Source organism: Garra rufa, chromosome 2 (assembly GCF_049309525.1).
Source record: "Garra rufa chromosome 2, GarRuf1.0, whole genome shotgun sequence".
Lineage (NCBI taxonomy): Eukaryota > Metazoa > Chordata > Actinopteri > Cypriniformes > Cyprinidae > Garra > Garra rufa.
The window spans coordinates 33628253-33651961 of NC_133362.1; the positions used below are offsets into that span (position 1 = coordinate 33628253).

At 40.7% G+C, this 23709-nt stretch overlaps 1 protein-coding gene across 1 annotated transcript in view; it reads left to right on the forward strand.

Moving 5' to 3' along the window:
• Nucleotides 1-23709, forward strand: part of lzts2a (leucine zipper, putative tumor suppressor 2a) — an 85402-nt gene that overhangs the window by 25786 nt on the left and 35907 nt on the right. The window contains exon 2 of the mRNA XM_073834136.1: nt 16681-16795. The gene's annotated coding sequence lies outside the window, so the exon portion shown is untranslated. The remainder of the gene's footprint in view (nt 1-16680; nt 16796-23709) is intronic.

Below are 23709 nucleotides of genomic sequence, written 5' to 3' on the forward strand. Positions count from 1 at the left end.
ATGTATGGGCTGAGTCATTGGCTAATGCATGCTCACAATGTCCTCTCTGATGTGATCTCAGTGGAAACCAAGAGTGATTCAGATTGAAAATATGAATAAATCATTATCATTACATATAGAGTATGAACTACTAAAATAATTTACTGCACAGGCTGCCCTCTTTTGTTTCTGTGTGACTCGACTTACAACAACAACATTCTTCAGCAAACTATTGAACGGCTGCACAGATAACAAATCTGATAATAACTGGTCCTTGGTCCAATTTGCTCACTCCCTCTTCCTTTCAACAAAATGAGAGAAAGAGCAGGAATTTGAGAGTGCTGGATGGTTATCTTAGGGACAGGCAGAGATGTTAAAAAGTAGCTGCTTTTTTTACATTTTGAGTTTTTTTCTCCTCATCAAGAATGATTTTGAAAGCTAACTGAGGAATTTCTGGAGCAGCTTAGAGGAAAAATCCTCCTAATTTGTGCACCCGTTTTCCACACTGTTATTATAAAACTTTATATGCTCTCATATGCTCATATGCTTAGCCATCTTTTAGAGCTGTCAACAGAAACATTCTTACAATGGAGTTGTTTGCTCATTATTAGTTTTACCACAGAAACATTACCGCTTAACTTTACCTCTGAAGATCTAGTCTCTCATTCTCAGTTGTCTTCCCTCTGCTGGTCTGAGGCTGAACTGCTGTTTTTACTGCTATTTTAGAACCTAAAGCGCTTTAATGAAAGAAGAGAGGTGCTGAATAAATCTACAAGTACTATTTATGGGAATTTGTACTGAATATTTATATTCCTAAGATGTTACATTTCAAAGGAAAAATACCATCTGTGAGTCTAACATTGACAAAACACTTGTTTTGGTTAAAAATGTGCATCAAAGAAATCTTTTTTCTTGATGTTCTTAAGCTATTTTTTTTCAGTTCTTGAGGTAAATGTGAAAACAATTTAGTTTCAAGCAGAGTTATTATTAACTAAATCTGAAACCATGCAAAAATATTTTCGCTACTTATAATAAACTTAAACTGAAATAAACCAAAATATAAAAACATAAAAAATATAAAATGTCTTCATCTTTCAGATGAATACAATTGCAGTTATATAAAAATGTACTGGCTCTTCCAAACTTTATAATGGAATGGGTGTTGAGATTCTGAAGCAAAATAAAGTTCATCCATCCATCATAAAAAGTGCACAGCTCCAGTGGGTTAAGAAAGGCTTTCTGAAGCAAATTGATGTGTTTGTGTAAGAAAAATATCAATATTAATAAACTTTATAAACCTTAATCTCTAGCTTTCGGTTACTGTCATATGCGTGTTTACTAGAGACAGCTTTCCAGCGAACAGGGAGAGAGCAAAACAAAACACTGTTCATAAATTAGAAGTACAAAATGAGGATTTGTAAAGAAAAATGTCAGGGAATTTCGATATAAGCCAAAAGGAGACTGGTTTTCCTTTGCTGTAAACAAAACTCGGTTCTCACGAGAAGAACACATTCTCACCTGAGCTTACGCTATGCCTACATCATATGTCATCCGCTGAAATGTGACTCTCATGAACACGCGCTATAGAGAGTACAGTTTATAAGGTTTTAAATATGGATATTTTTCTTACACAAATGCATTAATTCACTTTAGAAGGACTTTATTAACCCCTGGAGCCATGTGGAGTACTTTTTATGATGGATGGATGCACTTTACTAGACTTCAAAATCTGAACAGCTATTCACTTCCATTGTAAAGCTTGGAAGAGCCAGGACATTTTTTAATATAACTCCAATTGTATTTGTCTGAAAAAAGGAAAGTCATATACACGTAGGATGGTTTCAGGGTGAGTAAATCATGGGGTAATTTTCATTTTTGGTTGAACTATTCCTTTAACTACTAAAACAATTAAAAGTAAAACTGAAATTGTAGAAAAAATGGAAATATAAAAACATTCAAAATATCTTAATTTCTTAATGATTCTAAAATACCTGGTTTCAGGCTAAATTTGATTTATAATTAAGGCTAATAAAACACATTCATATTTTATACTCTGTAAAAGTATATCATGATGATTAACATTGTTACATTCTTGTCTGTTTTGGTCTTTGGTTTCTCCCATTTGGTCTCCCCCTGTCATTTTGTTGTCATTTGGTTTAACCCATCGTCATTGTTATTCCCTGCACCTGTCCTTGTAATTATTAGTCATCTGTGTCACCTGTGTTTAATCACCTAGTCACCCTTTAAAAGTCTGTCTCTGTTTTCAGTTAATCGTCGGTCCTTAACGTTGTCACTGTGTGTGTGGAAGTTCTCCGTGTTCCTGTCTGATCTACTGAAGACTTTATTAAATATATATTGTTATTCTTGATATCCTGTCTACGTCTCATCCGTCCTGCACGCAAATCATAACAGAAGGACCGACCGATACAGTTTTCCCAGCGTGTTTCCCCTGCTTTTTTCCCCCCGTTTTTCCCAGTGTTTATTTTTCTGTATTTTCGTCATGGATCCCGCTGTGCGAATCATTCTCCTGAAGTAGGGGGATCGCTCTCTCAAGGACCACATCAGAGACTTTGTGTTCCTCGCCCCATCAACACATTACCCGGACAGCTGCTTATGCACGTTCTTCCGCAACGGATTAAACAACACCATCAAGGCGCAGCTGTCCGGGGAAGGTCCTCGAGAGAGCATCGCTGATTACATCGTGTGGGTGCTGGTGTCCAGCAGATCTTCGTTGGACGCGGAGGATGACACCAGCCCCACACCAGACCCAGAACCCAGCCGAACATCACCCCGACAAGCGGAGTTGCAGCCCGAGCCCACCGTCGATGGAGAGCCAGAGCCGAGAGCGACAGAGCCAGAGCCTGACTCATCGGACCAGGTGCGAGAGCCGACTACAACATCTGCGACGGTGGATTGTCACGTGGAGCAAGAGAGGGCGATAGAGAGCCCTGCCCACTGCACCACTGGGGGTGAGCTTGAGCATCATTCTGGGGATTTAATTGACTTTTTCTCCGAAGTATCCATCAGTTATGAACTACCTGTCTTCCTGGAATTCCCGCCCACTCGCCCTCTTCTGTCTACATCCATGTCTGACTTGCCACCGCTGTCCCCTGACAGCCCCTCAGCTCACCCTCAACCCAACACCTGTGCAGTGGGCTCGCCGCGGGGCTGCCAGCTTCCATCGGCGTCTCGGCTGGAGGATCCCTTTGCTCCGCCTCCAGCCTCCGAGTTCAGGACTCCGCCTCGGCCCTCCGACCCCGCGGCTCCACCACGGCTCTCAGCGCCCTCGTCTACATCATCGCCCGTCGGTCCACCAGCTCCACCGGGCTCCATCGTCTTTTCGGCTCCGCCCTGGTCAGTTGTCACCCCATCGTCACCTCAGGACTCTGCTCCTCCGGCTGCGCCTCGTCACGCCGTCCCACCGGCTCCTTGGGACTCCTCCTTCCTGCGGGCACAGCCTCCATCCTCTGTCGCTCCGGCTCAGCCGCGGACCTCCGGAACTCCGCCTCCGCCTCGGTCGCCAGAGCCTATTGTTCCACCTTGGCCCTCCGGATCCTTGGCGTCATCCCGGATCTTCGGCTCTCCGTCTCCGCCTCGGGCTCCTCCTCCACCTGCTCCGCCTCTGTCGGTCGGCCCCATGGAGTCGGCGGTCTTCCCTCCACCATGGCTCCTCCCTCCGTCGGCTCCACCGTGGGCCGTCATCATGGCTGTGGTCTGGGTCTTGCATTTTTCCTCCTGCCCCGGGTCCCTCCTGTTTCCTCCCTGGCTCCTCCCACCGTCGTCGCCCCCTTGGACTATGTTGACTTTTGTTTTGGTCCCCCTCCTGGGGTTGCGTCCTCCGCCGAAGCCTCCTCCATGATTGACTCTAATTTTCTGTTTTTTCGCCCCTCTTTTTGTGTCCTGTTTTCTGTTTTTCTACGGCGCGAGCACGCGCCTATTCGGAGGGGGGCGTAATGTTACATTCTTGTCTGTTTTGGTCTTTGGTTTCTCCCATTTGGTCTCCCCCTGTCATTTTGTTGTCCTTTTGTTAAGCCCATCGTTATTCCCTGCACCTGTCCTTGTAATTATTAGTCATCTGTGTCACCTGTGTTTAATCACCTAGTCACCCTTTAAAAGTCTGTCTCTGTTTTCAGTTAATCGTCGGTCCTTAACGTTGTCACTGTGTGTGTGGAAGTTCTGTGTTCCTGTCTGATCTACTGAAGACTTTATTAAATATATATTGTTATTCTTGATATCCTGTCTACGTCTCGTCCGTCCTGCACACAAATCCTAACAAACATATTGTCAACACTTTATTTGTCATATTAATGTTTTCTGTTCTCTTGTGTCCTGTTATCCTGTGTAAATAGTTGTCTTGTATTTGCCTCATGTTGTTTGTAAAAGTCAGCACTTCAAGATGCATAAAATATTATCACTTAGTGTTTTTTCTTTCTGTTACATATTTGATCTGTACCGTTCTTTCACAGACTCTCTTAAAACAAATTGTTCTCTCACAGGGAGAACACTGAGCTGTGTCCTGTGTGGGGTTGTTCTAGCTCGAGTGTTGTCTGTCACCAAATCAAACTGGAGAAAGTCAGAAAATTGAAGCAGCAAATCATCTTTTATGTATGTGTGCTTGCACAGTGAACACAGTGGAAACTAGGACAGACAGTGGAGTATTAGAACAACAAAGCTGCTTTTACTTTCCTGGAAAACAATGCTAGACACAAAATAAACAAAATCAGAGATTTACTGCTATTTCTTATCAAGCAGGATATAGGGTTACAATTGCATTACAATTTACTGAGATATTTTTATTCTAGTCGTTTGGAGACTACAAATAGTCCTGAGTGAGCAGAATCGAGCGATGAGAAATCTGAAGACAGTTATGTAACTCTCTCAGGCAGCTGTGTCCTTCATGCTTAAATCGTGGCTGTCTTGGGACTTAATGTGAGGTGCCTCTGCAGTGATGATGCTGAAAATGAAAAGACAGAGAGGTACTATGTGGGATGCCTCCATGGTCACACTACTTCAAACGAGTCTCTTAGGAGCTCAAGTATAACTGCATATGTACAGCAGTGAGAAAAAGTGTTTAGGGTTTTCAGGATCCTGACACTGAGAGTCATATTAGAGGTTTGTAAGCGTCTTAAACACAGAAACGGCAGATGTGCGCTTGAGCCCTGAGCATCACTCACATCAGAGCTGAGCTCTTGTGTGTCCTTGAGTCGTCTCTGAGATGATTGAAGACGCTGCATGACTTTGACACCACTGCGCTGCTGTTAGACCCATTACAGCCGCCTAATGACACAGTCGTGGAGATTAACAGCATTAATCATCTGCAGTGGGCTGTTCAGTTACTGACACTGACAATCTAAAGTACGTCTGTAGAAAAGAGTACAGCTTACTGCTGTCATAATCCAGAGTTTCGCTGAGAAATGTCTTTGAATGTTCAATGTGTGTCTGTGTGTTTTTATACACAGTTGAGGCCAAAATTTTACATTCACCTTGCGGAATTTGCAAAATGGTAATTATTTTAGCAAAATAAGAGGGATCATTAAAAAAATGGATATTATTTTTTATTTAGTACTGACCTGAATAAGATATTTTGCATAAAATACATTTATATATAGTCCAAAAGAGAAAATAATAGTTGAATTTATAAAAATTGCCCTGTTCAAAAGTTTACATACGCTTGACTCTTAATAGTTTGTTGTTACCTGAATGATACACAGGTTTTTTTTTTTTTTTGTTTAGTGATAGTTGTTCATGAGTCCCTTGTTTGTCCTTGAACAGTTAAGTTGCCCGCTGTTCTTTAGAAAAATCCCTCAGGTCCTACAAATTCTTTGGTTTTTCAGCATTTTTGTGTATTTGAACCCTTTCCAACAATGACTGTGTGATTTTGAGATCAATCTTTTCTCACTGAGGACAACTGAGGGACTCATATGCAACTATTACAGAAGGTTCAAACACTCACTGATGCTTCAGAAGGAAACTGGGGGTGAAAACCTTTTTGATTTTGAAGATCAGGGTAAATCTTATAATTATACAGTCATTGTTGAAAGGGTTCAAATAGACAAAAAAACAAAAAACAAAGAATTTGTGGGACCTGAAGGATTTTTCTGAAGAACAGCAGGCAGTTTAACTGTTCAGGACAAACAAGGGACTCATGAACAACTACCACTAAACAAAAAACAAAAACAAAAACACACACAGCTGTGGATTATTCAGGTAACAACACAATATTTAGAATTAAGTGTATGTAAACTTTTGAATAGGGTCTGTTTTAGAAATGCAACTATTATTTTCTCTTGTAAACATCTATCATCATCAGTTTTATGTGAAATATCTAATTCAGGTCAGTACTAAATAGAAAATAACATGCATTTTGTAGCTTTGTACCCAAAGCTGTGTTCAAAAGAGTGTTTTTGTGAAAGGACTTTGAGAAGAGGTTTTGATTAGAGAATATAGGATGATAGACAGGAGGCAAAGCAGGTGAATTGGAATGGGTTCAGACCTTTTTTAAGCCCATGAGAGCATCCTGTCCCTGAACCAAATTGCGAGGCTGCAGTCAGAGGTCAGAAAATATGGCTCAGTTGTTAGTTTTATGAAAATTAAAACACTAATGCCATCCCAAAGCTCGGAAGCAGTGCGAGTTGAAAGGTAATCCGATTCTCCATGACAGAAATAAAACAGCACAAATCCACAGTTGAGTTTTTCCTCATACCTTCCTCATACTGTATACTAGGGCTGGGTAAAAAATATTGATTTCTCAATTTTAATGGATGCTAAATATTATGAAACGATATTGTTAAATCCGAAGATTTGATTAGTCTAGCCTGTTAATGAAGTTAATGAAGAAAGCATTGCTGCCTCCTGTCCAATAAATCTCAATAAGCGTTGTGCTTTGTTACTGATATGAAACAAAATCTCATATTTCGAATTCTGTTTATTTTATTACAATATTAAAACAATAAATGCCGTTTTGGTGAATGTACTACTGAATATGTTGTTCTGCTAATTTATGCTGTCTAAACCACAGAAAAAACGTGTGGAAGCTGCTAAATTATATTATATTATTATTATTATTATTTTTTTTTTTACTTTTCTTCAATATTTAATTAATGTTTGAATAAATCCATAAAGTTTTTATGACAGCCATGTATTTATATTAAAAAATGAATTGGAGTATAAATATAATTATGTAATTCTAAGGATAGTATTCATTGAGTGTAATTTAAGTGTATACAAATCAGTTATTTTTACATTCCAATATTATAGTAATGTAGTACCAACTGATTCTAATGTATATTTTACAGCATTAGTTTGCCACATACTGTATGTTATACTGTATAGGTCCAAAATAATCTAAATCGAATTAAACTGCAAACTTGTGAATCAAAACCAAATTGAAAACAAATGATTTTTGTTTTTTTTTGTCAATCCCCAGCCCTATACTGTACTTTTTACTGTATTCTTTTTACTGCTTTCTTTATTATTCAATAACTGATGACATTAAAATTGAAAGTTTTATAACTAGTTGCAGTCTGGACTCATTAGAGTTCATAATCCTCAGATCAGCATTAATTGAGGCCAGTCTGTGACCCCAGGCCGCTTCTCTCCATGTGGAGGTGCCCCATAACCCCTCATAGCTCCCTGTCCATGAATTAAGAGGTCAAAGTGAGTCAGTCAGCGTCTGTGTTGTGGTGCACGGCTGGCGTTGTATTGTCCTGCTGTGTATTCTTACGCGTGGTTCTCAGGGATAGGAAAATAATGGGATAGATGTATCTGTGTCCTCGTCTGGAAGGAGGGATGAAGGGATCAGAGAGGAGGTGGCGGTGGAGGAGTGAAGTGGATTGATGCTGCTCCATCCTCGAGTCCCTGACGCTTGGCCCTCGCCATCTGTCACCCTGCAGGCTCTCTCTCTTTCTCGCTGGGCCCAGAATGGGTCAGATACACATTTACCTCATCTAACAGTACATTTGCCTACGGGAGCAGGTGAGGAACAGGCAGACACTGTAAGGTTAATGGGGAGAATATAAAGAGGATAGTTCACCCACAAATGAATATTGTCATCGTTTACAGACCTCATAGTGAAACACATTTTTCTTTGCATAGAGCTCACAAGGAGTTCTCTACAGCAGCAAAATTTCAACTCTTTTACATATAATGAAAGTAGATGGCGACCAGTAGCTGTTAGTCTCCAAAAAAAAACCACCATTCAAATGTACCATCTGCCATTTGCGATACGTTAACAGTATTTGCATGCAGCAGGAAGTGTAAGCACACTCATATATAGTACAGAAAAAAAGGGAGATCTGTATCTTGAATGGGCTAGAAAAACTAGGGCAGAAGGGAAGATTTTTAGTGAATTATATTTTAGATTTCATTCTGTTTCTTTGCATAAAAAGAGATATAATACATTTTATGGCTTGGTGGTTCGAATCTTACCTATCAGATAGGTCCTATAAGGTATCTTGGAGGGGTGAGATGTCCAAGTCACAACATCTAGCTACTGGGGTGCCTCAGGGCTCAGTACTTGGACCACTTCTCTGTTATGGCACTAGGTTCACTAGGTTGTGTAATTTAGTTATATCATTTACATACACCTTCCAGAAACACAATGCTAAATGAAGATGTGTACATCTTTCTTGATTTGCCTAAATATCATATTTTTCATTTAGTACTGCCCTTCAGAAGCTACAGAAGATACTTACATGCATGTTTCCCAGAAGACAAAATAAGTTAAATTTACCCTGATCTTTAAATTCCAAAAGTTTTCACCCCCTGGCTTTTAATGCACTGTGTTTCCTTCTGGAGCATCAGTGAACATTTGGACCTTCTGTACAATAGTTACATTGTCCCTCAGTTGTCATTGCTGGAAAGGGTTCAAATACACAAAAATGCTTAAAAAAAACAAAACAAAGAATTTGTGGGATTTTTCTAAAGAACAGTAGGCAGTTTAACTGTTCAGGACAAACAAGGGACTCCCAGCTAAAGAAAAAACACAGCTGTGGATCACTGAGGTAACATCACAGTATTAAGAATCAAGAACTTTTGAACAGGTTCATTTTTATAAATTCAACTAATATTTTCTCTTTTGGACTATTTGTAAAGTTCTCAGATAGGTCCTTCAAGGTACCTTGGGGGGGTGAGGTGTCTAAATTGCAATGTCTACCTACTGGGGTACCTCAGGGCTCGGTATATGGACCACTTTTTTCTCTGTCTACATGGCATCACTAGGTTCCGTCATTCAGAAACATGTACTGCGTTAGACTAACAGTCACAACAACCTATCACAACACTTCTGTTGCTCTTTTGTTGTTTTGATTGCATTTGTATTTAGTTGCAAATGGTTGAAAATGCTTTTTTGACCCACTTTTTTGTAATTTCATTACTCTGTCTTTGAAATATGGTTAAAGTGCACTGCTGAATGTGCAGTTTTTTTTTAAACGTGTTTGTCATGTATTTAAATATATTTGTAATTGTGCATTTGTAATGATAAAGTTTAATGCATTTAAAATATATCATCTTTAAATGTAATATTGAATAGCACAATAGAGTTAAATACTTTACATGTGCTTTAATATGTTAGTCAACACATCAAAATAAATATACTTCTTTAAACCATAACAAAATATATTAAAACAATGAAATCAAAATTAAAGCTTTATAATTTTAATTATAAATATGTTAGCCTTAAGGTTATTTATAAGCTATAGTGTGCTCCAAAACAATGACAAAATTCGCATTTAGAAGATATAAGCATTCAAAACCTATAAGTTCTAACTTCCGCTAATATTGATTGAAGATATTGATGACTTCACCCTACACTTCAGCTCCTCATCAAACTTTGTCTAATCCAAGGGTCACCAAACTTGATCCTGGAGGGCCAGTGTCCTGCAGAGTTTAGCTCCAACTTGCCTCAACACAGCTGCCTGGAAGTTTCAAGTATACCTATTAAGACCTTGATTAGCTGGTTCAGGTGTGTTTGATTAGGGTTGGAGCTAAACTCTGTAGGGACACCGGCCCTCCAGGACCGAGTGTGGTGACCCCTGGTCTAATCAAATGCTCTCTAGAATCTGAAGTGTCCCACCCCCTACACTGTAAATAAATGCTGAAGCTGCTACTGAAATCGGTCACTTGTTCACAGAGTTAGTATTTTCTGTACGGTTAATGGCATGTAGTGCACTATATAGAGGATAGGGAACAATTCAGACAGTGTAAATATGCTTTCCACTGGGGCAAAAGAAGTCTGGTTTTGCACTGTTTCACATGAACCGCCGCAGCACGCATACAGTCTGCTCCAGTCTAGAGACTTGATAGCTTGGCCATTTGAATTCTACACAGAATGCTATATTTTATAGCAATATGCATGAGATTGTGGCTTTCATACGGGGTCAAATGTAGCTTTACTGAGCTCAGTGGCTCTGGCCCAAGCTTTGATATAAACAAAACACTATTGGCTATTTAAAACAGGGGACGGAACTGTTTGATATGTCTAGCCCTGTAATTACTGTTTCAGTTGAAATTACGTAAACGCATAGAATAAGCTGTTTGTTTCAAAGCACTTCAGTGGACCTTTATGATGTGAACATTCAGTCAATTTTTCACAAGGACTGAGCACCATGTCACAATTTCAGCATTGCACCACATCTCTGATCAGAGTCTGACCTTTGTTAAACTGTCTCCTGCCATTCTGGCAGATGTTTTGCTGTCACATCCTCTGTATCTTGTATCACTTCGGGAAGTAATTTTATTGCGCTTTTATTGTCAAGAACTAGAGCCTGTTTCTCAGACCGAAATTAATCTGCTTGAATGGTTATAGAGTAACTTGACACCAAAGAGCTGTGCTAATTAACCGGCATACGTTTATCTCCGACAGGCCAGATGAGGTCATGGCAAAATCAATGGGCCATATTGTATCAGTTTGCAGACAGTGGCTTAGTGATTAATTACTCCACAATGTGTTTATGTTTCTGTGTTGCTGATAAAAGTGAGCCGGAGCATATGAGCCAGAATGAAAGTTTAGAATGAAAATGAAGCCAGAATGAAATTTAAGAATCTATTGTACATAAAAGTAGGTGGTACAAAAATTTTTCAGTAACATGACAGTTGTCAGGATTTTAGTCTGTTCTGTTCTGTCTTCCCAGTGTTTTTCCCCCCTCTGTTTCTAGTCATTATGGTTTAGTCCTTGTCTCCCCCTTCTGGTTTTGTCTGAGTTGGTTTAGTCTTGCCCATATTTGTATTTCCCCCTCGTCATCCTGTTATCTCGTTTTTATCCACGCCCCGTTTGTAGTGTTTAAAGAGTCTGTCTCTGCTCACTCCCCTTTGTCCGTCGATGAAGTCTCATGGTGTTTGTCTGCTCCTCGTGGTTTGTTTTGAAGTTTTGTCGTGTTGGTGTATCCCTGCCTTTTGTTTTGTTTCATGATTTAATAAATTAGTGTTTTGTTTAATTCACGTTTCCTCGTGTGTTCTCCTGGCTCCTCGTCTCCCCCGCACGTGTGACAGATCGACGGACCTAATCAAGATGACCTGGGCTGAGGACCTCCTGTTTAACCTCCAGCAAGGTGAGCATTCGCTGGAGGAGTATGTGGAGGAATTTACCATCTGGTGACATGGAGTGATAAGATGGTGAACGCATGTTTCCAGATGGGACTAAAAGATGATTCTTTGTTTCAATTGATAAGTCCTAATGATTGCTACCGTCCTGTAGCAGATTTTGTGAATTTAGTTCTTGATTTATGTGGTTCCCCGTTCCAAGTCATGGTGGAGGATGGTAATCCTCCTCCCGTCTGGAAACATGTAGTCACCCCATCTCACCAACAGCCAGAACCCTCCGCATATCACTCCAGCGACCTTACTCCCTCCTTGCCTCCCTCGTGTCCCCAAGTCCTCCTAAGCCCATGATGGTCCTCAGCCCAGTACCTCAGGCTTCCTCTCCGCGTTCAAGCCCGTCAGCCGCAAGATGGTCAGCCGTCATCTCACAAGATGGCCGCCACGTCAGTTTCTGCTCACAAGGTGGCCGCCTCGCTAGTGTCTGCTCACATGATGGCTGCCACGCCAGAGTCTGCACGCAAGATGGCCTCCGTTCCTGAGTTCCCGGCCAAGATGGCAGTCAAGCCTGAATCCCTGGCCAAGAAAGCCTCCGTTCCTGAGTTCCCGGCCAAGATGGCCGTCAAGCCTGAAACCCTGGTCAAGATGGCCGTTAAGCCTGAAACCCTGGCCAAGATGGCCGTCAAGCCTGAATCCCTGGCCAAGATGGCCTCCGTTCCTGAGCTCCCGGCCAGGATGCCATCCGTTCCTGAGTTCCCGGCCAAGATGGCCTCCGTTCCTGAGTTCCCGGCCAAGATGGCCACCAAACCTGAATCCCTGGCCAAGATGGCCTCCGTTCCTGAGTCCCCGACCAAGATGGCCTCCGTTCCTGAGTCCCCGGCCAAGATGGCCTCCGTTCCTGAGTCCCCGGCCAAGATGGCAGCCAAACCTGAGTCCCCGGCCAAGTTGGAGTCTGCACCCAAGATGGCTGATCAGCCATGGCCTTATGGACTGTTTGCTCAGCCATGGCTTCTCGAACCCCCTGACCCACCATGGCCTTATGGACTGTTTACCCGGCCATGGCTTCCTGTGCCCCCAGATCCGCCATGGCCTCATGGACTGTTTGCCCGGCCATAGCCTCCTGAACCTCCTGATCCGCCATGGCCTCCTGGACTATCTGCTCGGCCATGGTCCCCTGAACTCCCTGATCCGCCCTGGAGACCACCCTTGTATCCTGTGTCTCCTGTGTCTTGTGTTCCAGTTTAGCGGTCTCCAGGGCGCCCACCCTCCCTCCCCTTTGGATGTTATTAGGCGCGAGACGCGCCTTCGGGGAGGGGGGGGGGGTAATGTCAGGATTTTAGTCTGTTCTGTTCTGTCTTCCCAGTGTTTTTCCCCCTCTGTTTCTAGTCATTATGGTTTAGTCCTTGTCTCCCCCTTCTGGTTTTGTCTGAGTTGGTTTAGTCTTTTGTATTTCCCCCTCGTCATCCTGTTATCTCGTTTGTAGCCACGCCCCGTTTGTAGTGTTTAAAGAGTCTGTCTCTGCTCACTCCCCTTTGTCCATCGATGCAGTCTCATGGTGGTGTTTGTCTGCTCCTCGTGGTTTGTTTTGAAGTTTTGTCGTGTTGGTGTATCCCTGCCTTTTGTTTTGTTTCATGATTTAATAAATTAGTGTTTTGTTTAATTCCTGTTTCCTCGTGTGTTCTCCTGGCTCCTCGTCTCCCCTGCACGTGTGACAACAGTTAAGCTGTTTTCAAGTCTGATTGTGTTGTGCACAAATAATCAAACACACTCTCCTCAACTATTCTCTTACTAAAGATTACTAAAGATATTGATTGCAAACAAATACTGTTATTTTGAACTTCAATCACCAGTGAATCCTGAAAAAAAATGAATCATGGTTTCCACAAAAATATTGAACAGCACAATTGTTTTCAGCATTGATAAGAATAATTAGAAATGTTTATTATAGCAGAAAATCAGCATATTAGAATGATTTCTGAAGGATCATTTGACACTGAATACTGAAGTAATAATGCAGAAAATTCAGCTTTGGATCACAGGAACACATTTTTACTGTATTTTTGATTAAATAATGTCACCATAGTGAGCATAAGAGATTTTTTTTTTTTTTTACATGATTTGTAAATGATCATCTTATAGTTACACTTGAAGTCAAAAGTTTACATATGCCTTGCAAAACACAATGCATTAAGGGGGTGTAAACTTTTCAACAGAGTAAAGATGTATACATTTTTCTTATTTTGCCTAAATATCATATTAATAACATATTAATATGATATGTCTTCAGTGTGAAAAGATGGTATATATGTAAATATGTAAAGGTCTTTCATGTGAAATATCTTCTTCATTTCAGTACTAAAAAAATCGCATTTTGTATGATCCCTCTTATTTTGGTAAAATAATTAACATTTTCATTTAATTAACAATTAAGATTCTGCAAGGTATATGTAAACTTTTGACTTCAACTGTATATATTTAAGCTATTTAAGCTTTAAGCTTGTACTGGAGCTAACAACTTTCATGTAACTTCGAAAGCTACAGTTAAAAATAGTTTCCACACTAGTGTTCTTTGTGTTTTGCTTAACTGTCTTAGACCTCCAATCACCCCCTTTATTTTCCCAGTCGCTCCCCCTTTTCTGTGAAGCAGACAGGCTCAGGCACGTGTGAACCACTGTTTCCCCTCTCCTCTCCACGTGTGTCACGCAGTTGAATGTATGTGTGTGTGAGTGTGTGTTTGTGCATGGCTGGCAGCCCATGTAGATGTGACCCACTTTAGAAGGGGTTGCACACACTAGATGAGATTGTTGATAACTGAAGAGAAGAGATAACCACAGACACATTCCTCTCTAATCTCCACTTCATTCTTCACTGGTTTTATTAAAACCAGGGTAAACAGTAACTAGCATTCCTGTTCTAAGTGTATAAGGGTAGAGAGAGAAGACAGTCCTTGCAAATTCAGCCATGGAGGACTAAAGGCAGCGGTGAGATACAGTGTTGGGGAATAACTAGTTACATGTAACAGAATTACGTAATTACAAAATAAATCTAAATGTAATCTGTTATAATTACTGTTAAATGTAAACAATTACAAAGAGGGGTGAAAATTTTTGCACACATACAGATTTTATAGACTCCTTTCCAAAATCGCACTGACTGCTCTAACATATGAGACACCAATGTTTCAAGAGTTTAGGACACAGAATAGGATACATGTTTATTTGATAACTCTTTTATTTCCAATTTGGGTTTGTGTATCTGCTTAATTTTTTTTTATTAACTTTTTTATTGCAGGGAATTGTTTGATGTCAGTGTTTCCTGTCATTGCTATGCAATTATTTGATTTCAAAAACAGTATCGTAGCTAGTAAACTATTTCTTGTTATGATTTTAAATCTGGATATAACCTCAGATCGATCTAAAAGTAAAAAGAGGCGCTAAAGTCTGATTTTGTGGTGGCTGTGCTTTAAAATTAAATTATTATAATCTTAATTCAAGTGATGAAGGATTTTAAAAGTCTGACAGTTATCGGTGTTAAGTACTACTGTAAGGTTAACCATGCATGGTGTAAATGCTTGAAAATGATTAACAGTTTAGAATAATTTAGCTGGTTTTTATTTATTTTGTACATGAGTGTGTAGCAGATTTGAAGCACTTTTATTCCAGTGTGTTGAGTTTCTACACTGGTATACTATATGGATATGATTTGGTACAGTATGGTTTATGTAAATGGTATACCATTCAAAAGTTTATGGTCTGGAAAAAAAGAAGTTTTATCAAAGCTGCATTTATTTAATCAGAAATAGAGTAAAAAGAGTCTTATTGTGAAATATTATTTCAATTTAAAATAACTGTTTTATATTTCAATATATTTTAAAAATGCAATTTATTTTTGTGATGCAAAGCTGAATTTTCAGCATCATTAAAATCATAAAAAGTTTTCACCACTTTCAACTTAAAAACTTACGTTTAGCAGCTACCTTAAGATTTTAAGTTAAATCAACTTAAGTCATTTAAACTCACAAGTTATATCAACTCATTTTTATTGTAATAAGTTAAAATGACTTGTAGTTTTATGCTTATTTAACTTAAAAACTTAAGGCAACTGCTGAACTTAGGTTATTAAGTTGAGTTTTGCGAAAACGTTTTACAGTGCAGTGCAGAAATCAATCTGATTTGCTGCTCAAGAAACATTTTTAATTTTTGTGGAATCTATGGTAGATTTTCTCAGGATTCTTTGCATATAAAGTTCAAAAGAACAGCATTTATTTAAAAAAGAATGTTTAAACATGAATGTGTTTACTGTCACTTTTGGTTAGATTTAATGCTTACTTCCTGAATAAAAGTCCTGATTTTTTTCGAAAACAGCAACAGCTAAAAAAATCTTACTGAGACCATTTTCTAAACAGTAGTGTACTACTAATTTTTTTTTCACTTAAGGAAGGTTACATTAGACTTTGCATTTCATACATACACTTATGAGCATGGCAGAGCTAACACACTATTCATAGATGTTTATTTCTTGTATGTGTATATTTCTTTCAAATTCATTTACTTCCAAATTCAGGATGCCTTAAAAGTCAAAAGAGTCAAAGTGGCTGTAAGATGCAAGATGTATATTAGCTTAATATGGTTTCTCAAACAGAGGTAGTGTTAGTTGATATCCAGTGGGGGGCAGTGTGCACTTCCACTCCTCTCAGATATAATTTATACTGAGCAGATATTTCAATTTGAGCAACTTGAAACCTTCACAGATTATACTGTACCTGACAAAATTCAATCTCTTTTGCCTTTATGTCCACTGAGACTCATGTGAACTCACTGTATGGCGGCCAAAGACAAAGAAAGGAAAACTACTGGCCCCTCAGAAAGCCGTGACCTTATCATGCTTTCACGGTAACATAATAACAGGCTTTTCACCTTGACACCCTGCAACTAATACTCCATAGCAGGTGTGTGACGTACAGTATGCATACTTGAACTCTTGAGTCGTATCGCCTGTAGAGACTAACAGATGGTAGAGGCTCTCTAGATGTTCTCTTATACTTTATTATTGTTTTACTATAGGCCTAATTATGAATTTTCCCTCAGCTCTCGTCTGGTAAATGTGTTTTGCATGCTTCAGAGCTTCACCAAACCCTGTGTATATGTCTGTATGTGTGTATTCTTGCAGGGGTGTGTGTGAGCAGAGGTGGACGCTTCTGTGGGACTCTGGGGATGTGTAAGGTCTCCATCCGTCCTGGATCTCTGCAACTTTTTAGTAGCTGCTCTCTGGGCCTTTGTGCAAGGTAAGACATGTCTCTCTATCCTTGCTGTCAGTTCTGGAGAAACAGGCATGACATATGGAATTGATTTCTATAATTCATTTAGCCTAGCCATACAGAACAAGCAAGATTTAATTGGACGCTGCCGTCAGTGTCATAACTTTTAGCTCTCTCCGTGTTAGTTTTAATTAGGCTCAGTTAATTAAAGACACTACAAGCTAATGATCTGTAAAGCATGATGAAAATGCACCCAGAGTTGTTTTAGATCAGGGCTGAAGGATCTGAAAAGTTAAGAGGATGCATTATAAATCTTATCAGCATTGCTCATGAATATTAATTAGGTGATGTAACATGGCCCCGCCCACACCAACATCTCCTTTATAGAGCAGATCCACTGTATGAAATGTTGAGCGACTGCTTTAAATCTGCTGAAATTCGACTGACTAACATAAACATAATCTGCAAAAATTGTGTTGATGTCAATTTTACAGCCATCAGCAGAGTTGGACTCAGTGGGAACAAGCATTTCCTCGCTGTCACAGCTGATTATCGCTTCTGCGGGAGTCTGGACATTGATTAATGGTGTGAATATGTGTCTGGCTGAGTTTTTACCTCAGGGAAATTTCAATAAAGGTCCCATCCAGCACTTTGAAGTGTATTTTGTACGGGGGTCAGGTTCATGATGGATGACCAGTGCTGAGTGTGACAGAGGTATGGACACTGGCCGGGGGAGTCTTAGATGGGAGGGGCTGTAAGGGTCAGAGGGCAGGGTTTGGAGGATGAGAAATATTATTCACTATACTTTTGTGAACATGGCATTATAGTAATACCATGTTTCTGATGCACTACCATGGTAGTGGTGGTTAAAAATTGTTGAAATCTGATTTACCTTCACATATTAGACAACAAACAAAGATTTTGGGTTCTTTTGCCAGTATTTTCCAAGAGGCCACACTTCTTCAGATTACAGATTTGGCCTCTTTGGTTCAACTCATCTGGTTAGTATGCAGTTTGAGCACATGACTGGCAGTTCTTCAGGACTTTGTTTTTCATATGTGTGTGTGTGTGTGTGTGTGTGTGTGTGTGTGTGTGGTCTAAGCAGCTGCTCCGCCCCTCCAGCTCTCAATCTATGCTCACACTCGTTTTAGCAGCTGTCTGTTTCCTTCAGGAGGTTGACCTCTCTTCCTCTCTGTGGTGGAAATGGCATCAGAGGCTGAGTTACTGACCAGATATTTGTTCTATTTTCTAAAAATATTTACAGAGACACGTGAGTGGAATGAATCTATCTATCTATCTATTGTTCTATCTATGTTCTATCATTCAATCGTTCTAGGTATCTATCGTTCTAGCTATCATTCTACATATCTATCAACTGTCTGTCTATCTATCTATCTATCTATCTATCTATCTATCTATCTATCTATCTATCTGTCTATCTGTCTATCTGTCTGTCTATCTATCTATCTATCTATCTATCTATCTATCTATCTATCTATCTATCTATCAATCTATCAATCATTCTATCAATCATTCTATCTATCTATCTATCTATCTATCTATCTATCTATCTATCTATCTATCTATCTATCTATCTGTCTGTCTGTCTGTCTGTCTGTCTGTCTGTCTGTCTGTCTGTCTGTCTGTCTGTCTGTCTGTCTGTCTGTCTATCTATCTATCTATCTATCTATCTATCTATCTATCTATCGTTCTATCGTTCTATCTATCTATCGTTCTATCGTTCTATCTATCTATCTATCTATCTATCTATCTATCTATCTATCTATCTATCTATCTATCTATCTATCTATCGTTCTATCGTTCTATCGTTCTATCTATCTATCGTTCTATCGTTCTATCTATCTATCTATCTATCTATCTATCTATCTATCTATCTATCTATCTATCTATCTATCTATCTATCTATCTATCTATCTATCGTTCTATCGTTCTATCTATCTATCTATCTATCTATCTATCTATCTATCTATCTATCTATCTATCTATCTATCTATCTATCTATCTATCTATCGTTCTATCGTTCTATCGTTCTATCGTTCTATCGTTCTATCTCTATCTATCTATTGTTCTAGCTGTCATCTATCTATCTATCTATCTATCTATCTATCTATCTATCTATCTATCTATCTATCTATCTATCTATCTATCTATCTATCTATCTATCTATCTATCTATCTATCTATCTATCTATCTATCTATCTATCATTCTATCTATCATTCTATCGTTCTATCTCTATCTATCTATTGTTCTAGCTGTCATCTATCTATCTATCTATCTATCTATCTATCTATCTATCTATCTATCTATCTATCTATCTATCTATCTATCTATCTATCTATCTATCTATCTATCTATCGTTCTATCGTTCTATCGTTCTATCTATCTATCATTCTATCGTTCTATCTATCTATCTATCTATCTATCTATCTATCTATCTATCTATCTATCTATCTATCTATCTATCTATCTATCTATCTATCTATCTATCTATCTATCTATCTATCTATCTATCTATCTATCTGTCATGACTCTGGGCTGCTGCCTTTCCCTTCGCCACACGATGTCGCTGTTTTCCCTTCCCTGCACTCACTTCTCTGATTGTTGCACCTGCCTTGATTGTCACTTGTCTTGCCCAGCTGATAACACTTATGATTTGTCTTTATAATCTCCACACTTCCACTACCCTGGTGAGTCTGCATTGTCTTCATGTATCCTGGTCTCTGTGTGGTTGGTTTCTCGTCGTTCTCGTTTTTGAAGTTTATGTTTCTGACCTTGCCTTGTTTGTGTTTTGTTTGTTTGTTTGTTTATTTAATAAATATACTTCCCTGCATTTGGACCCAGACCTCATCATCTTTCAAACGTGACAGAATGCAGACTCCCAAGATGGGTCCAGCGGGGAGTAGTTTTTTTTTTTTCTGAGGAGGCGGAGGCGGCGTCGGTCGCCCGCTTTGAGACCATCTACGCCTGTCTGGCGGTGATGGATGCCCGCAACGCTGAGGCGGCGCGGAAGCGTCCCTACTATAGGGCGATGGCGGAGGCGCTTTTTCGAGAGAGGGCGTCCGCTGGATCTGTTCCGGACGCGGCGGTGACCGCTCTCTCTGCTCCTGACGCGGCGGTGACCGCTCTCTCTGCTCCGGACGCGGCGGTGACCGCTCTCTCTGCTCCTGACGCGGCGTTGACCGCTCTCTCTGCTCCTGATGCGGCGGTGACCGCTCTCTCTGCTCCTGACGCGGCGTTGACCGCTCTCTCTGCTCCTGATGCGGCGGTGACCGCTCTCTCTGCTCCTGACGCGGCGTTGACCGCTCTCTCTGCTCCGGACGCGGCGGTGACCGCTCTCTCTGCTCCGGGCGCGGCGTTGACCGCTCTCTCTGCTCCGGACGCGGCGGTGACCGCTCTCTCTGCTCCTGACGCGGCGTTGACCGCTCTCTCTGTTCCGGACGCGGCGGTGACCGCTCTCTCTGCTCCTGACGCGGCGTTGACCGCTCTCTCTGCTCCGGACGCGGCGGTGACCGCTCTCTCTGCTCCGGACGCGGCGTTGACCGCTCTCTCTGCTCCGGACGCGGCGGTGACCGCTCTCTCTGCTCCTGACGCGGCGTTGACCGCTCTCTCTGCTCCTGACGCGGCGTTGACCGCTCTCTCTGCTCCGGACGCGGCGGTGACCGCTCTCTCTGCTCCGGACGCGGCGGTGACCGCTCTCTCTGCTCCTGACGCGGCGTTGACCGCTCTCTCTGTTCCGGACGCGGCGGTGACCGCTCTCTCTGCTCCTGACGCGGCGTTGACCGCTCTCTCTGTTCCGGACGCGGCGGTGACCGCTCTCTCTGCTCCTGACGCGGCGTTGACCGCTCTCTCTGCTCCGGACGCGGCGGTGACCGCTCTCTCTGCTCCTGACGCGGCGTTGACCGCTCTCTCTGCTCCGGACGCGGCGGTGACCGCTCTCTCTGCTCCTGACGCGGCGTTGACCGCTCTCTCTGCTCCGGACGCGGCGGTGACCGCTCTCTCTGCTCCGGACCCGGCGTTGACCGCTCTCTCTGTTCCGGACGCGGCGGTGACCGCTCTCTCTGCTCCTGACGCGGCGTTGACCGCTCTCTCTGCTCCGGACGCGGCGGTGAACGCTATCTCCGTGCCTGACGCGCCGGAGACCGCAATCTCTGTTCCTGACACTGCGGCGACCGTGCTTTCTGTTCCTGACGCGGCGGTGACTGCGCTGCACGGACCTGGCCCGCCGTCCCTCCCCCTGATTTACCATTCCTCCGTACCTCCTCCCTCCAGACTTTGGGAACGTCTGGAAGCCGTTCCGTAGGGAGGGGGTACTGTCATGACTCTGGGCTGCTGCCTTTCCCTTCGCCACACGATGTCGCTGTTTTCCCTTCCCTGCACTCACTTCTCTGATTGTTGCACCTGCCTTGATTGTCACTTGTCTTGCCCAGCTGATAACACTTATGATTTGTCTTTATAATCTCCACACTTCCACTACCCTGGTGAGTCTGCATTGTCTTCATGTATCCTGGTCTCTGTGTGGTTGGTTTCTCGTCGTTCTCGTTTTTGAAGTTTATGTTTCTGACCTTGCCTTGTTTGTGTTTTGTTTGTTTGTTTGTTTATTTAATAAATATACTTCCCTGCATTTGGACCCAGACCTCATCATCTTTCAAACGTGACACTATCTATCTATCGTTCTATCGTTCTATCGTTCTATCTATCTATCGTTCTATCGTTCTATCTATCTATCTATCTATCTATCTATCTATCTATCTATCTATCTATCTATCTATCTATCTATCTATCTATCTATCTATCGTTCTATCTATCGTTCTATCTATCGTTCTATCTATCGTTCTATCTATCGTTCTATCTATCTATCTATCTATCTATCTATCTATCTATCTATCTATCTATCTATCTATCTATCTATCTATCTATCTATCGTTCTATCGTTCTATCTATCTATCATCTATCTATCTATCTATCTATCTATCTATCTATCTATCTATCTGTCTATCTGTCTATCTGTCTATCTATCTATCTATCTATCTATCTATCTATCTATCTATCTATCTATCTATCTATCTATCTATCTGTCTATCTGTCTATCTATCTATCTATCTATCTATCTATCTATCTATCTGTCTATCTGTCTATCTGTCTATCTATCTATCTATCTATCTATCTATCTATCTATCTATTGTTCTATCGTTCTATCTCTATCTATCTATTGTTCTAGCTATCATCTATCTATCTATCTATCTATCTATCTATCTATCTATCTATCTATCTATCTATCTATCTATCTATCTATCTATCTATCTATCGTTCTATCTATCTATCTATCTATCTATCTATCTATCTATCTATCTATCTATCTATCTATCTATCTATCTATCTATCTATCTATCTATCTATCTATCTATCTATCTATCTGTCTATCTTATCTATCTATCTATCTATTGTTCTATCGTTCTATCGTTCTATCTCTATCTATCTATCTATCTATCTATCTATCTATCTATCTATCTATCTATCTATCTATCTATCTATCTATTGTTCTATCGTTCTATCGTTCTATCTCTATCTATCTATTGTTCTAGCTATCATCTATCTATCTATCTATCTATCTGTCTGTCTGTCTGTCTGTCTGTCTGTCTGTCTGTCTGTCTGTCTGTCTGTCTGTCGTTCTATCTGTTTAAAAACTGTAATATTATGAAATATTAATAACATTTTAAATAACCAAATAAATGTTGTTTGTTGGAATTTATGTTAGTCTTGTGATTCAGTGTCACATTATCTTTCAGAAATCATTCTAATATGCTGATTTGCTGCTCAAGAATAATTTCTTATTAATGTCAATGTTAAAATGTTTTTTTTCTGTGTAATATATTGGTCTAAATCATGATTTTTTTTCAAGATTCTTTGATGAACAGAAAGTTCAAAATAACAGCATTTATTTGAAATAGAAATCTTCTGTAACATTAAAAGTCACTTTTGATCAACGTAATGCATATTTGCTGAGTAAAATTAGTATTAATGTCTTTTAAACAATGGTCCTTATTTATAAAATATTTCATGTAGATTTTGGGTAATATGTTACTTAGACATGTTTGATATTCTAATAGGATCGGTTATATGTTTCACATGGCTGGGAGCTGCTGCTGTGTTGGCAGAGCTGGTCTGACCCTCCCTACATGCCAGTGGAACATAAACAGTGAGCATGCTGGGAGTTAATGGGAAATGAATGAAAAGACAGGCGGAGTAAAGAGTCTTTGACACATTGCCTGCTCCCACCTCTCTCCTGCTAAGATTTACTGAGGGGGCGCAGGGCAGGCCTGGGATTTGTGTGTGCACAGCTTAAAAGACACCACACGTTACCCTCTTTTCCTCTGTCCTATAAAACCAGAGCAGTGATATTGTGCCCCTCTGTGATTTGTAACCCCTTTTCTTGAATGACGCGAGAAGCTTCAGATGTCTTGCTGTCCTCTTCCTTCCCTTGCTCTCTCTCTTTGTCTCTCTCTCCATAGACTAATGAATCACTTTTGTTTAGTTATGGGAAATAACTGTCTGTGTAAAACATCTTTCAGTGCTTATGTTAGCAGCTCTCCCATAGCAAAGATGACTAACTCTGCAGTAGATGCTCTGTAGCGGTTTTATTCTTTTGAAGAAACCTATTATTCTTTCCATTCTATGTTGACATTGACTCACAGCACTGAAGTGATCAGCAGATGAAAGCTTATGACTCTCTCTGTAAAAACGTTTTCATGATTTGAAGACATTATCTCATTTGTCAGTGTGACCTCTGCAAATTGTGATGCTATACTTGGTGTTTCCACCTGAGGTCACGTCGTGACTGAAACCACAAAGTCCTGAACTATTTTAAAACCCGGGTCTTTCGACCTTTGAACCTTTGACCCTTTAACCCCTTCAGCTGACC